This window comes from Triticum dicoccoides, chromosome 7A (genome assembly GCF_002162155.2).
Source record: "Triticum dicoccoides isolate Atlit2015 ecotype Zavitan chromosome 7A, WEW_v2.0, whole genome shotgun sequence".
NCBI lineage: Eukaryota > Viridiplantae > Streptophyta > Magnoliopsida > Poales > Poaceae > Triticum > Triticum dicoccoides.
In genome coordinates this window covers 114,559,467-114,574,314 of record NC_041392.1, presented here as the reverse complement: position 1 = coordinate 114,574,314, position 14,848 = coordinate 114,559,467, and the positions used below count along the sequence as shown (strand labels likewise).

At 43.1% G+C, this 14,848-nt stretch overlaps 1 long non-coding RNA gene across 1 annotated transcript; it reads left to right on the top strand.

Annotated features, from left to right (window-relative positions):
• Positions 1–5,439: 5,439 nt before the first annotated feature.
• Positions 5,440–10,016, top strand: LOC119328131. Its single transcript, XR_005158849.1, has 4 exons — positions 5,440–6,037; positions 6,121–6,230; positions 7,200–7,343; positions 7,422–10,016. It is a non-coding gene; the product is annotated as an uncharacterized LOC119328131 (long non-coding RNA).
• Positions 10,017–14,848: the final 4,832 nt, after the last annotated feature.

Here is a 14,848-nt window from a genome sequence, read left to right as displayed (position 1 = left end):
GCTCACAATTCGCATATCTGAGGCTAGGGGGCAGGAACTTTCTTATATTGTTTTTTCAAATAGTCCACCTCTTATACAGATATAAGATTTCTAGTCTTTTTCACTAGTTTTCGGGATAGAGTCCAGATCAAATTACCAACCATGATCACATTTCTCTGTTAACGGATCCTATCTGTTATGTCCCCGGAGCACGCGCTTGTGAGTAAGGCGCCATAATAGAGTGTAAATTCCTCTAATTATGTAGATCAACATTAGGGCTGTAATCTAACTATACGATCTAGCTCCTTCCAATCATTAGTGTACCCGGGTAGTCTTTCCAATATAAATACTATATTGTATTCCACTGATAATCAATCAACTTCCTTAAGCATATGTTACTTAAGTACATTCCAGCAAGTAATAACTCTATGATAAACATGTAAAGCAATTCCATGTATAAATACATGTATAATTTCATAATGAGGTATTCCGAATATTAACAATTCCAAGTAATTTGAATATAGTTACAGGACACATAATTCCAACATCTCTCACTTATCCAAAACAATCATTCAAATATCCGTAAACCCATAGCCTTAACATGCTTACCAAATACCTCATGACTAATATGCTTAGTCAAGGGGTCAACAACCATGTTTAAACTATGTTGAAAATCCAAAGGAATATATAGTGATACCTTCCCTCGGCATGTTTCCTTGTTGTGACACTTAAGATCACTAGAGACCTTTAGTTTCCGCCTAATTATTCCAGCATAGTTGTCCTTGGCGCCTCGAGTATTCTTTCCTCGAGTGTAATTCCACCTTTATAGGCACCTTGAGTATTTTGCTTCCTCAAGTAAAATTCCGCATCAATTGTTTTCCATCACATATATCAATAATATGATTAATTCCACATCGAGACAAATAGATGATAACCATGTTGAATAAAAGTTTCAAAACCACATAAATATTAAATCCAATTAGTAAATGAAGCTTCATAAGTAACCATGTTTTGAAACAAATTCCTGACTTCGGTCAGTGAACCTGCGCCATATTAGTATTTCACAAAAAAAAATGAATATGTGTACCTGGACTTATTTCTCATCTCGTAGATACAGTAATAGCTTCCTCAATGCGTTTAACTTCAATATAAATTACAGAACAAGTGACAGGTTGTGATGCACTTTCCACAATCTTATATGATGTGTGAGATTCCCTTAGCCGCTCATTTTTCCTTCCATTGCTTGAATGCAACATAAATTCCAGTAGCTAAGGTATGATAATATAATGAAGATACATACCAATTCTAGTACCATTTATTATTCCATTTTTTTTCTCAGGGGTTCAAATATAGTTCCTCACTGAGTATAATTCCCTTTATCAAAGGTATTTTAACATTTTTGCAAATTTCCATAGAGAAATACTTCAAGATATTTTCTATGTATTTCCACTCCCGAAACATTGGGAGCTCCACAAATTCCTTTCATATGAAAGTTAGAAAACGACCAAGCTTACACTTCCATCAATGTGCCTTATCAATGCACAAACACCCAAAGAATGTTTATGTATACAATAATATTTTAAACTATTTTACACTTACATTTGTAGATGACCGCCAGGCTTCAGTTAGAAAACCATATGACCTGCTATTTCATTGATGTGAAGCTTGTTATAAGACAATACATTAATATATTCAATTCGCAAATTATGTCTTTAGTTCCTCTTTCCCAAAATTCCAGGAGAGAGAGTTTCCACAAAATATATTTCCCTTTGTGCAAAGAACTGAATGGCAAGAGTGGCATTATAATATTCCAACGAGACAAATTTCCTTACAAATAAATAAAAAAACACTTACAAACAATGGGCTTGCGGTTGTTTGGTGTGATAATAAGTTCCCAAACTATAGAATTCCTCATTGAGTTTATTCCTGCCCGCATTTCTTCCACCCATAGTTGACAATGATGAAAAGTTTCAAGCCTTCTTAGGAGTCTTCCTCTACTATTTAGAGTGACTTCTCCCAGAAATCACATAACAATTATCCAGAGATTATGTTCCAAGTTAATTCCTCCCACTTATCCTAAGCATGTCATGTTGGGAGTGTCACTTGTAGTTTCCTTGGGGTTAAGATTATATTCCAGTATGATTGTCTATAATTCCACCCTTGATCATAAAAATGATTGTGTTCCTACTTTCCACCAGTATTCATTTTCCAGATAACTAAGGAAACACCCTTTGATCCATTAGAATAACCATGAAAAATTCCTGGTGCGCGCTTTGTAATAACTGTGAATTTCATGCCAAAATAGAAGATTTCCTTTCAGCCAAGTGACTGTACTAGATGGAGAAAGATACAACAAATGACAGTACACAATGCTTCTTTCCAAAGAAACAAGGGAGTATACAAGACAGTCAATTCCTCCATTCAATTGTGGAGTGTACGGTATATAACAATGGTGAATAATTCCATGCTCTTTACATACAAACGATATATTCCTGAAGTGTACTTCCCCCACCAATCGGTTGTTAAAACTATGATATTATTTAATCAACTGATTTTCCACTTCAGTATAACATGTGACCAGCACAATAAAACCTTTCGACTTGTATAATAAAATATAAGCATAACCATGTAAAAGTGTAATCATGGAAGGGTGAGATGAAACAAATAATGTGACCTCTAGTGGGGATGTCCAAAGAAATACCGTAAGTATATAAAAAAGAAACGATGTGAAGCCCTTTCATCTCCTTCCACCTTAATAAACAAGGTGTATTAAAAAACTCGTATATGCTTCACATGTACCATTAGTCCTCCCACTAAAGTTTAAAATTCCAGAATCAATAAGCCTCTTGATCCAGTTCCAAGATATGTGACCAAGTCGTTGATGATGTAGATAATAAGATTCCAAGCATGCGTTCCCATTGTCGATATTCCTCCATATGGAGTAATCTTTGCCCAATATAAAAAATTGGTCTACCAACTTCCAATGGACATCAAGAAAGATGGACCATTCTGTGAAAATCATAATGCACTAATTTAACCATTGAGCAATATTTCCACTCTCCCTTTTCCAAATAGTATGTCATAATCAATAGGTTCCAAGATGAAGCAATAAATTAAATCCCTTCTCACTGAAGTTGAATAGCCTGTCCTAGAACAATAATAGTTTTCCTCCACAAAAGGAGTTTGATGGCATAATTTCCAATCCAAAGTATATCAAATTCACAATTAATTTCTAAGTACATTAGTTTTCTCGATAAATGAAGAGCAAATTTCCTGGAGTGAACCCCAGCTTCCTCTTTGAATAAGTGATGCTCAATAAAAACACTTCCCTGAAATCCATTTTCAGGTTATGCATAATTATCCGCAAGATATCAATTTTCTCCAACAATAATTTTGCACTGATTAGACTGAAAATAAATGATTCCCCTAAAATGATTCCTTTAGCGTGTCGCAATGCACCAATGAAATTATTCAATGTCAACGATGATATGAAAAACTCCACGGGGCGCGAACAATGCTCGGCATCTGTATGTCGTCCAAAAAACTGTAGTATTCCGGTGGGTTCCATGGTATTCCAGCAAGATCCTTTTGCTGTGCACTCCTTCCAGCGTACGACATCCGTTCCCGACCACTGCAACGTGTGTTCTCACTATTTCAAGAGTATGCCATCGAGTGTTCCTGTTACAACCAGTTCTAGCTAGTTTTCCAACGATAAAGAAAACCCAACTATTTCTAGATTCCTCGATTGCTTTTCAGTTTCCACCAAACATCAGTAGCTAGCTATCTTCTTGTCGCAATCCAAGTATTATACTTCCACTCTTCCTTGGCGTGCCTTCCTCAGATTGTTTCTAATTCTTTTCTTAAAAATAGAATGATTTCCTCCTTAATTGCAGCAATCAACTACTGCAACAGAGTTTGTTGTAGCCACTGTAGGAACAACTCACCCTTGAAATCCCTGTTTGGCTGCATCAGACTCGGCGAGTAGGCAGCACCCTTCCATGAGCACCAGAACCGGATCTGGACTGCGTAACAGCGGTCTCAATGACTCGGGGGAGCAGATGACTTCCCAACTCCCAAGGCAGCAGACCTCCCGGTTTTGAGAGACGGCGACGGGCGCGATACGGAGCGAAGTTGGACGCGGTGAGCCGGCGGGATTCGTACATGTTGAGAGACGGCGACGGGCGCAGAGTTGGACCCGGTGAGCCAGTAGGATTTGTACTTCCGGTGGATCGAACTCGTGGTCACGGACCAGCTACAACTTCGATCTCCGTGCGTGAATCAGAGAGGCATGGAGAGCTCCCTTCACGGGAAGAATCCATCATGGCTCCTTCCTTGAGCCACGAGTGAGATTGATCCACTTGCAAGAAGCAAGATCAGACTACGCATGTGGATGTGCTTTGCAGCTTGATTTTCCTCCTCGATTGACGCATAGGCTGCAGCACATAGGCGAAGACGTCGAGTAGTCCATGAAGTTGACCTACCAGGCGGCGACTTGGGGAAAAATGCAAACCAGATGGTTGCTGCGACAACCGGCGGCATAGTAGGCAGCGGATACCAATGTTCAAGTGTCGGCCGCCGAACCTTGCTAAAGATACCAATGTTAGAAATTTAGGGTTTGCGGTCTATCCCCTATTCCTCTGCGCTTATCTATGGTGCCGCTCACAATTTGCATATCTGAGGCTAGGGGGTAGGGACTTTCTTATATTGTTTTTTCAAAGAGTCTACCTCTTATACAGATATAAGATTCCTAGTCTTTTCCACTAGTTTTCGGAATAGAGTCCAGATCAAAACCTGTTATGTCCCTGGAGCACACGCTTGTGAGCAACGCGCCATAATAGAGTGTAAATTCCTCTAATTATGTAGATCAACATTAGGGCTGTAATCTAACTATATGATCTAGCTCCTTCCAATTATCAGTGTACCCGGATAGTCTTTCCAATATAACTACTATATTGTATTCCACTGATAATCAACCAGCTTCCTTAAACATATGTTACTTAAGTACATTCCAGCAAGTAACAATTCCATGATAAACATGTAAAGCAATTCCATGTATAATTCCATAATAAGGTATTCCAAATATTAACAATTCCAAATAATTTGAATATAATTGCAGGACACATAATTCCAACATGTCAAACCTTCGCCATCAGTCTGGCCGTGGCTGTACGTGTACTTGCTACGATATCCGTGAAGCCGGCCCAAGCAGGGAAGTGCTTATTAAACTCTTTAACAGTCGCGGTAAGGGCGAACGTTCAGTGGTGGCACGTCGGATCGAAGAGAGCGTGTGGGTTGGGCAGAACCGCAGCCTGCTTGTTTTGAGTGGGCCACGTGTTGAGTGTTTATTGGGAAGATAATAAGAAGGAAAAAAAAAGGCAGCAGAAGCTTAACAGGCAAGGAGAAGGACGCTCGGCACACAGATTCCTTTGCCTCTTCCTCAAGCCCACACGTAACCTTGCGACCTCTCTCTCTCCCCTGTGCTCTTCGCCGCCGCCGCCGCTGCCGCCGCCCTGCCTCACCCCATCTCCTTCCCTTGGCCGGCGCTCCACCCATCCGCTCTCCCCACCGCCCCCTCTCATCTCTCACATCGCCTCCTCCTCCTCTCGCTCCTCGCCTTCCACGCCGTCCCCGCCACTATCGCCGCTCCTCCTATTCTTCCTTGTGCCCCCTTCCATCCCCTCCTGTGGCGGACGATCCTCTCGACGATGGATGTGGGAGAGGGAGAATCCGGGAAGGTGGGCGGGTCCGGGTCAACATAGGGTCGATTTCGAGGCCTCTCATGGCCGCGCCCACACCACCTGTGCTCCTCCCCTCCTGCGGCGCAGCTGCTGCTTCTGGAGCTCTGTTCGGAAAGGAATACGTCTAGCCGCCGGCCAATGGAAGGCCCTCATCGGCCTCGCGCCTCCGCCGGCCTCCAATCCCACGCATCCAGCCCCTGATTCGTGCACGCGGCAAAACGGCCGCTGCTGCCGGAGCGCCATTCGTCAGCGAGGAGGCCCAGAGTGACACCGCCGCCGGCGCCGGTGCTCCCCAACGTAGCCACTCCGACGACGGCCAGGTGATCCATTCCGCTGCCAGAGGTGTTCTCTTTTGTGCTTGTATTTTGTTTTCCCATTGATTTTCTGTCCAATTTTATCACAGGATTGTTACTATCTGTCTCAAGTTCCTTGAAGTCATGTACATGCTCATGCCCGCGTCTGATTTGTTCTCGTGGTCGTGTTCCTGCCGTAGCTGCGTCCACGGTTGTGCAGGTTTAGCCCTCCTTTCTTTAATCCCCCTTTTTGTTTACCCTCATTTATCTTGTATTGTTCGTGAGAGAGGCTAGGCCTGCTGTCCTCTTTCCAGGTGAGGCGTTTGTTGCCTTGCTTAATTTTGTTTATTAGATATTGCCTGCCTATGCTTCATCCTATTTTTGTAGTGAGATCTATTGTTTACATATGTGCTGATTTCTGTGACTAAGGAGACTGTCAGTTCTGTCAATGACGCTAAATACTTGCAGTTAGGAAATAACAGTCCCCATATTGGAAGGCTTTTCCTCGAAAAATATTGGAAGGCTTGTTTATTTTGTCTTGGGTCAAAAAATATTGGAAGGCTTATATTTGTTTACAGAGGGAGTAGTAAATAAGAAGGCTAGCTTAGGTTCTAAGAATTGTTGAAACATACTATATACTCCTAACAGAAATATAAAACAAAGACATGGACAATTTATTCCTGCTATGTGATGAGAAGCACTATTTTAATAGATATGGAAATGCTTATTGAAATTATATGTCTGCTTTGCGATGCTTGCCAATATCCACTTCTGCTGCAAGTGCTTCTATAATTGGAACTTCGGGAAGTGTGTGGTTTGAAGATATGAGATGTGGTTCTTACATAAATGTTTTAATGGAAACTTATGAATTAGAAGGGAATAATTGCCTTGCCTTAGCAAAGTTTGTGTAAGGAAAATGATTGCCTCAGCTAACACTATACTTATAGGAAAGATAGATGCAAATTCAAGAACTTAATAAGATAATTATTTTTCCTTCCAGAACAATGGTCTGTTTGTGCCAGGGACTAACATATTTCATAGGAGACATGATTTATATCTTTTAAGATCAGTACAATTTTCATACAATCATGGTTTTATCTTTTGAAGTCGGTACATTTTTCATTTATTGTTTTATTCCCCTGAATGTTTACCTAAGTGGATAGCTGCTATTCACTGTATCTTTTGTCAGATGGCTTCTATCACCCTTGCTGATCTATGTTGTGGAAGACAAAATCAAATGCTATGTGTCCGGGTGTCTCGGCTTACGCACTTCCGCAGCGGTTTAGAGAGCGGTCCTATCAAGCTCATACACATGGTCATCATCGACGTGCAGGTACTGTTTAGCACATAACACGGCAGCAGACCAATTGTGCATATGTTATTCCTTTCATGATGTGTCCTTTTGTCCTAGGGTAACTGCAGTTATGCAGTTGTACCAACATCATTTGCCGGTGCTTATTTACATGTCTTACAAGAGCGGATTATCTATAAGCTTGGCTACTTGATGGTCTGGCCACTGCTAAACATACTGAATCCTGCTGCAGCTCCACGCATGAGTTTATCTTAGGTACCACTGAAATTTAACTAATAATACGTAGCATCTTGCCACCTAACAGATTCATATGTGGTCACTAAATTCAATGTCTATAAACTTTTCTGTACACATATACAGTTAGCATATTGATTGCATTCTCTACTCTCATATGGTGTTGTATCTTCAACTACTTGCAGATATATATTTTCTAACTTGGTTTAGTTTTATTAATGTCTCGCCAAGCATGATGGATGCTTGCTGAAAGGGGCATTGTCTGTACTTTTCATAGTGCAAAACGACATGTTATGGCAAGATTGATCGTTTGGTAGAATGATTACTCCTGCATTATAGCGCTACCTATGAAAATTGAAAGGAAGAGTTGTGGTGGTATCACGTGGATGATTTTCGGATTATTAGTTTGCCTCTCAATGATTTGTTCAATATTGGAGGGTCATTTGCTGAGACTTGGTTTGTGCCATGACGTTCTTTTGAATTGCTAGTACACTTTTCTTTGTGATATTTCTTTACATTTGCCTATGAAAAAAGGCGCTACGTAAATTCCAGTTTTACCTGAGATAAACTAATGGTGTTGTATCTCGTATGTCCTGTTGAATAGAAGGAATCAAGGAAATGATGGCGTTAGTCTTGATCTGGGGAAGTGTTCAGTTCACGTATAGGATATATGCCATTGATACCAGTACAACACAGTTTTTGTTTGTTGCAAGGTAGCCTCTCTTTTTTATTTGCTGGTTCCTCAGACCACTACCTTTTCTTCTTTAGAACTTACTCCAAGTGACAAGTACTGATAAGCATATCCCTCAGATCACTACATTTCCTTTAGAACACACACAACATATCCAGACACACTCGGGTATCACCCTCTCATACACATGGGTAATACTCAAGATGGCAATGGGGACGAAACCCATCGGGGTTTGCCTTCCCAAACCCATCCCCACGAGAAAATCATAAACCCGTCCCCATCCCCATCACCATGCGCGGGGCTAGTTTTCCGCCCGTCCCCTAAACCCATCGGGTTTCGGGGAACCCACGGGGGACCCACAAGAAAATCAAAATATTTAAACAAACATAGTGGCGACAAAGAATAACATTTCAGCAGCAAAACAAGCACATTTCAGCAGCATAACTTGAGCAAATTTCAACAAAAAACAATATTAGATGGTTCAACAGCTATATAGAATGTATTTCAGCAGCATGACACCACATTTCAGCAACAAAAATGATCAGATTTCAGCAAGAAAGATGATAAGCCATACATGGTTCAACAAGATGTGCAATTACATAAGTTTTAAAATAGAATTCTTGGTTTGGCCTTCAACGTTGGGGGGTGGGGGCTCGGTCGCTCAGGCTCGATAGCTTTGGTTTGGGCCGCACCGGATCAGTGCTTGGTAAAAAATGTATTTTCCTGGGTTTGCCGGGTTTCGGGTTCGGGGACTGCTGAAACGGGTGCAAACCCACGAAACATGTCGGGTTGTATAATGTGCCCAACAACAGCCCCACGGGGATGAAAATATGCCCATCCCCGTCCCCTAATAGGGTAAAAACCCGCGGGGACGCGGGTTTCGGGGCCCCATTGCCATCTTGAGGTAATACCCTCTATCTCTAACAGTATGCAGACATATTTTCTCTTTGCCTGTTCAATTTCTTTCTCGTTGCTCTTCAGTTGATCAATTCGAACATGGTACCCCATGCCCACGATATACTCATCGTCACTGTTCCGATTCGCCCGACCCCAACGACTCAGCTACTTCCTATCACCACCTGGTACTCCTCTTTGCTTGATGCTCCTGCGCTGCTTATTGTGCTCGCCGTTGCTGATGTATTTAGTTTCATGCATTATGGTTCAGTGGGTGTCTAGAAGACTTGGTAGATTTTAGTAAAATGACCTATATATTGGTTTCAGAACATAGCGAGACTATGTCCTGATATATTTGGCTACTTTTATCTTTTTGCATCAGTTCTGAGTCAGGGTGGACACGGTCCGGGCCGGTCCGGTCCCTGACCGAGCCGCCGTTTGGACCGGCCGGCGGCGGACTGAACCGGACCGGACCGAGCAGCGCGGCGGTCTCCTTTTCCTGCACCGGACCGGCGGAGGTAAAGCTCGGGCCGGACCGAGAGGACCGCCCATGGCGGCGGCGGCGGCGACGTGGTGACCACGGCAGCGGCGACAGACGACTCCGGCGAGCTCCTGGACATGATGAAGACAACTGCCTGGTCGAGATCGGCGACGACGAGACGCGGTGGCGCCGGCCAGGGCGCATCTGTTAGCCGCTCATGTTTGTTGCTGCAGCTTTTCCGTTACATGCAAGTATTTTAGCGCGTCCATGAGCCCACGATTTCGTGTGTGGTGGCATTGCTGTGATTAGTGGATCAATTTTGACGTGGAGATAGTCGTGGGATGACGCCTTAATTAACGGATCGAACCTCGCTTCTTTTGCGGTTTCTGTTATCTGTTAGACGCAATAAAAGGAAAGGAAAACACCCACAATTTTCTGTGTGCGGGCCTTGCTGTTTCTGCCATCCCAGCGTTCCTTGCCCGCTACCCTGCATCGTCGCTAGGATCGTTTTAGTATCGTGCCATCCTAAGATCCGATTAAAGCGACGGGCTGCGCTAACAACCTAAGACCAATTGACCAAGTCACAAACTGAAGAAAATTCCAACTGACGAAGCTGAACTTTTAACAGTACAATTACGCCTGACGAAACTGAATGTTTGACAACAACTTTTAACTGACACCGCGGTCACCGCAGGAACGACATATGGCGTGCGTGAGTGTGTGCCGCCGCTCGCCGTGCGTGCCTGTGCAGATGCCGACTACGTGCTGGGTCATCCATCCCATCATCTCGCCTCCATGGACGTGGAGCCACTCATTGAACGGGCTGTTCTCGGCGAACTAGAACACCATGTATGTGTAGCCGCGGTGCATGCAGTGATGCAGAGATCGAACAGGCGAACGAGGCTCGACTGGTTAAAGCGAGCCAGGATGCTCACCTCGACGCAGCGCCCACGTCGCCGGCGGCAGTTCTCGGTCCGACCGAGCGGCTCGGTTAAAATGCGGACCGGACCGAGGTGCTGAGCGGGCCTACTTTTCCAATCCGGACCGACCAAGTTTGCTAGCGAGCCCGGACCGTTCGGTCCGGTCCTATGCGGGCCACGAGCGGGCCAAAAAGCCTGCTCGTTGCGTCCACCCTGAGTTCTGAGTGGTATATGGAATATGGGGTTTGCAAAGTTAAATAGTGAGACAACATTTTATGTAGTAATTGTACCCTGGTGCAATAGTTGTTTTGATCCAATTCCATTAATAGGCTAGTTTACGTATGATATGGGAACTCTGAAGAAAATTCTGTATGGCCGATCCATATTTATGAGTTGTGCATGTGCGGTATGGTTGGTTGTTTATGCATTCTTGCTCTTTATTTTTGTTGGGCGACGATACCATTTGGTACAGAACATAACTTGAACACCCATGCTGCTTCCTGTTTCTTTACACTTCAATCATTCAATTTTTTCTTGATGCTTTTTATGTTATTTTCAGGATCAATTTAATATTGAAAAGGATGATGGGAGGATGCAACTGACACAGTAGGATGCTCGGTGTCAAATTGTATATTTATCTTTCTTTTTAGCTAGATGAGAAACAGTAACATGTGAAACATATCGCAACATACTCTGTAGCCTGGAGTGACAGTCTAGATATATAGAGGGCATTGCCCATAAATCTGCATAGTGATAGCTTGTCGCTTCTATGAACTATCACTAAATTTAGTATGCATGTTATTTCTTCTTGATTACCTGTATCAGATTTGTGAATTTGTCATTTTATCCCTTTTTTACCCATGAAGTGTGAAGACAGCCTGCAGCCCAATCTCAGATCTTTGATTCCGCAGGGACAGCGAGCGATGGCCATGGCTCAACGGCAGCGGAGAAGATGGTGCAGTGTCTCGGCTGGGGTTCAATATGATGTGTGACCTTAGGCAAGCTCTACAATGACTCTACTTCTCCTTTGGAGATCACATGTCTTTTGTAGCATGTTAGGCTTTGATTTCAATTCAATGATGTGCACTGTTATCAATCTTGTAAAACTGTCACCTATTTGATAATATCGACCTAACCTTGCTATGCTTGATGATTGAACATTTTTCTGTTAAGCTTGTTTAACTCTATTCATATTTTAACAACTGAGCTACTCTAGCACGCATATGCACGTTCACAATGTCACCGTCAAGGCAAGTGCGTAAAGGACCGCACAAGAGGCGCGGCCTGGGCGCGCCCCATCCACTAGTGAATGTTCATTCATGTCCTGATGTTGCGGTTTGTCGTTAATTATTTTCTTTCTCCTTGTCTCTGCTTCACCTACTCTAGCAAACATTATATACTTGAGATTGCATGGACAGTGACTCACTAAGTCACTCACACAAGAAACTTGGTGGAAACTCACATATGCATGCCTGACTCTGCCTGGACTCACTCGCCGACTCGCGTGTAGGCAGCTTCGGTGTAGACGCAAGCTCTGCACAGAAATGTACGTGTGTACGGTTATGTTTGTCAATGCAACACCAATTAGCTAGTCCTTGAACCTTGGATTGGCAGACATACTTGCATCCGAGGGAAGACGCCTCTCAAGGGGCGATCGGCTTATATATTTAAGCAAGATTACAAGTCTTGGAGACCAAGAAAGAACCTATACGCGTATATGTACAACCGTATACAAACGGGAATACGCGATGTTAGCTATACAAAGTCACACTTTAACATCCCCGCAGTTTGTGCGTCGGTCGAACGCATAAACTGTATCGAAAATCCTCGAAGAGGTGCGACGGCAACCCCTTCGTCATGACATCGGCAAACTGCTGTGAAGATGGCACGTCACTACAAGAATCAGCTACTTTGCCGTCAGCCATGGCAGACGGCAAAGGCACGGATGGCGGACGGCAAAGGTCCGCGGACGGCAAAAGGTGACGGCAAAGTAAGGTTCGGCAAAGAGGTACTTTGCCGTCTGCTTCGGGCGGCTGACGGCAAGGGAGTCTTTGCCATCAGCAGCGGACGGCAAAGAGCGCAGACGGCAATAAGTGCGCTGTTACTCCGTTAGGTGGTTAACGGCAGGCCTTTGCCGTCCGCCGCTGACGGCAAACTTCGGAAGGCCTTTGCCGTCCGCCGTGTGATGTCAGCCGACGTCACTACACGGCAGGCCTTTGCCGTCTGTCGCTGTAGGCAAAGTTTTTGCTCTTTGCCGTCCGCCGCGGACGGCAAAGCCTTTGCCGTCAGCCACTGTAGGCAAACTGACCAAATTGGTCAGCCTCCCAGGAAGCACAGCTGCCTGCCACGTGGCCGTTTTGCCGTCCGCTGCTGATGGCAAAGAGCCCTTTGCCGTCGGTGGCTGACGGCAAAGAGCCTGTATATTGTCTCTATTTTTCTGTTTTTTCTTAATCCAACAATTTTCACAGCAAATATATATGACATATATAGATATATTTAACAGCAAACATATCACATATCCAGCACATAATTCCAAATCCATATACATGTGACATAGCAAAGTTTCATCAACATATATAGCAAGTTCCATCCATACACATTGTTCCATATACATATTACATAGCAAAGTTTCATCAACATAGCAAGTTCTATCATAGCAAGCTAGATACAATGCAAAGTTTTAGCAAAGAAAAAGCAGGCACTCCATCATAGCAAGCTAGCTTCCATGAAATGAGTGAAATCTGCAAAATGGTAAATATGAAGTTAGAAATAGGTGAATAGAACAAGAAGAAGACTATAACAAGAAGTATATGTCATTTATGACCTAACTTAGGTGGAATGGATCATTTATGAGCTAACTTAGGTGGAATGGATCATTTATGAGCTAACTAAGTTGAAATGGGTTGTTTATAAGCTAACTTAGTTGAAATGTATCATTTATGAGCTAACTTAGTTGAAATGGGTCATTTATGAGCTAACTAAGGTGAAGGGCATCATTTTTGAGCTAACTAAGGTGAAATGGATCGTTTTTAAGCTAACTAAGGTGAAATAGATCGTTTTTGAGCTAACTAAGGTAAAATGGATCGTTTTTGAGCTAACTTAGTTGAAATGAGTCGTTTATGAGCTAACTAAGGTGAAATGCCACGTTTTTTAGCTAACTAAGGTGAAATGGATCGTTTTTGAGCTAACTAAGGTGAAATGGATCGTTTTTTAGCAAACTTAGGTGAAATGGATCATTTAAGAACTAATTTAGGTGAAATGGATCATTTAAGAGCTAGTTTGGCAGGCCCACGGTAGACAGAATACTTGGGTCGCCTGTTGAGCCATAATATAGACATCAGAAACATCTAAATGAGTGCTTTGGTTGATTTCAACTAGCCCTATATGTTCATGAGTCCTTCTAGTCTCCTTCGGCTGAAACTAATAACACTTGAAGACTACGACATTCGGTGGGTTTTCACCATAGAACAGAAGTTCATAAATTGCTTCAACTCTCCCATAATACTCGGTACCTCCTTCGCCGATAGCAGATACACAACAATTTGTAGACTTTCGGTCGGCCATAGATAGCTCTTTGCCATAGGTACGAAAGCGATACCCGTTGATGTCGTACTTGTCAAATGAACGGACCTTATAGTCAAAACCATTAGTGACTTGTCTCAATTCGGCGTCCATAGATTCTGAATTAGCCTACAAGTTTAATATGAAAGGATTGTTGCATTATGCCAAATTAGCGAATGAAATGAAATTGTCTAATAGAAATTACCGTTTGTTTGAACCAAGAGATGAAACCGGGATAGCCACCTCCTTGCTTTGCGAGAAGCTCGTACTCTTCGACGGAATCATTTTGGATCTCCGCTCCATACGAGAATATGGCGACGTATCGACTGTATGACATATCCACGAATAAGAGTAGTTCAAAGGAAATAGAAGTTGCGAAACAATGTACCGAGAACTTACTCGATGTACGGCCGCACTTCTATCAGGTTGTTGAAGATATACAACGAAATGGTCCGCCATTCTTCGTTATCCAAAGATACTGGATGTGAAACACTAGCTGGTGCGAGATTCCCTTTGAATAGGCTGAGGTTGGATCCACCCTTTTTAGGCTCGTCAGCATTGTACCGAGGCTTCGGATTATGCAAATGATGATTTTTGGCTTCGTAGTGCGCTGTTACGAAGTTTGCCGCCTCCTCTGTGATGAATGCCTCAGCCATCGATGCTTCAATTCTACGTTTATTTTTACATTTTTCTCGAAGCGTCTTCTGCATCCTCTCAGTTGGGTAGCACCAACGATTTTGCACGG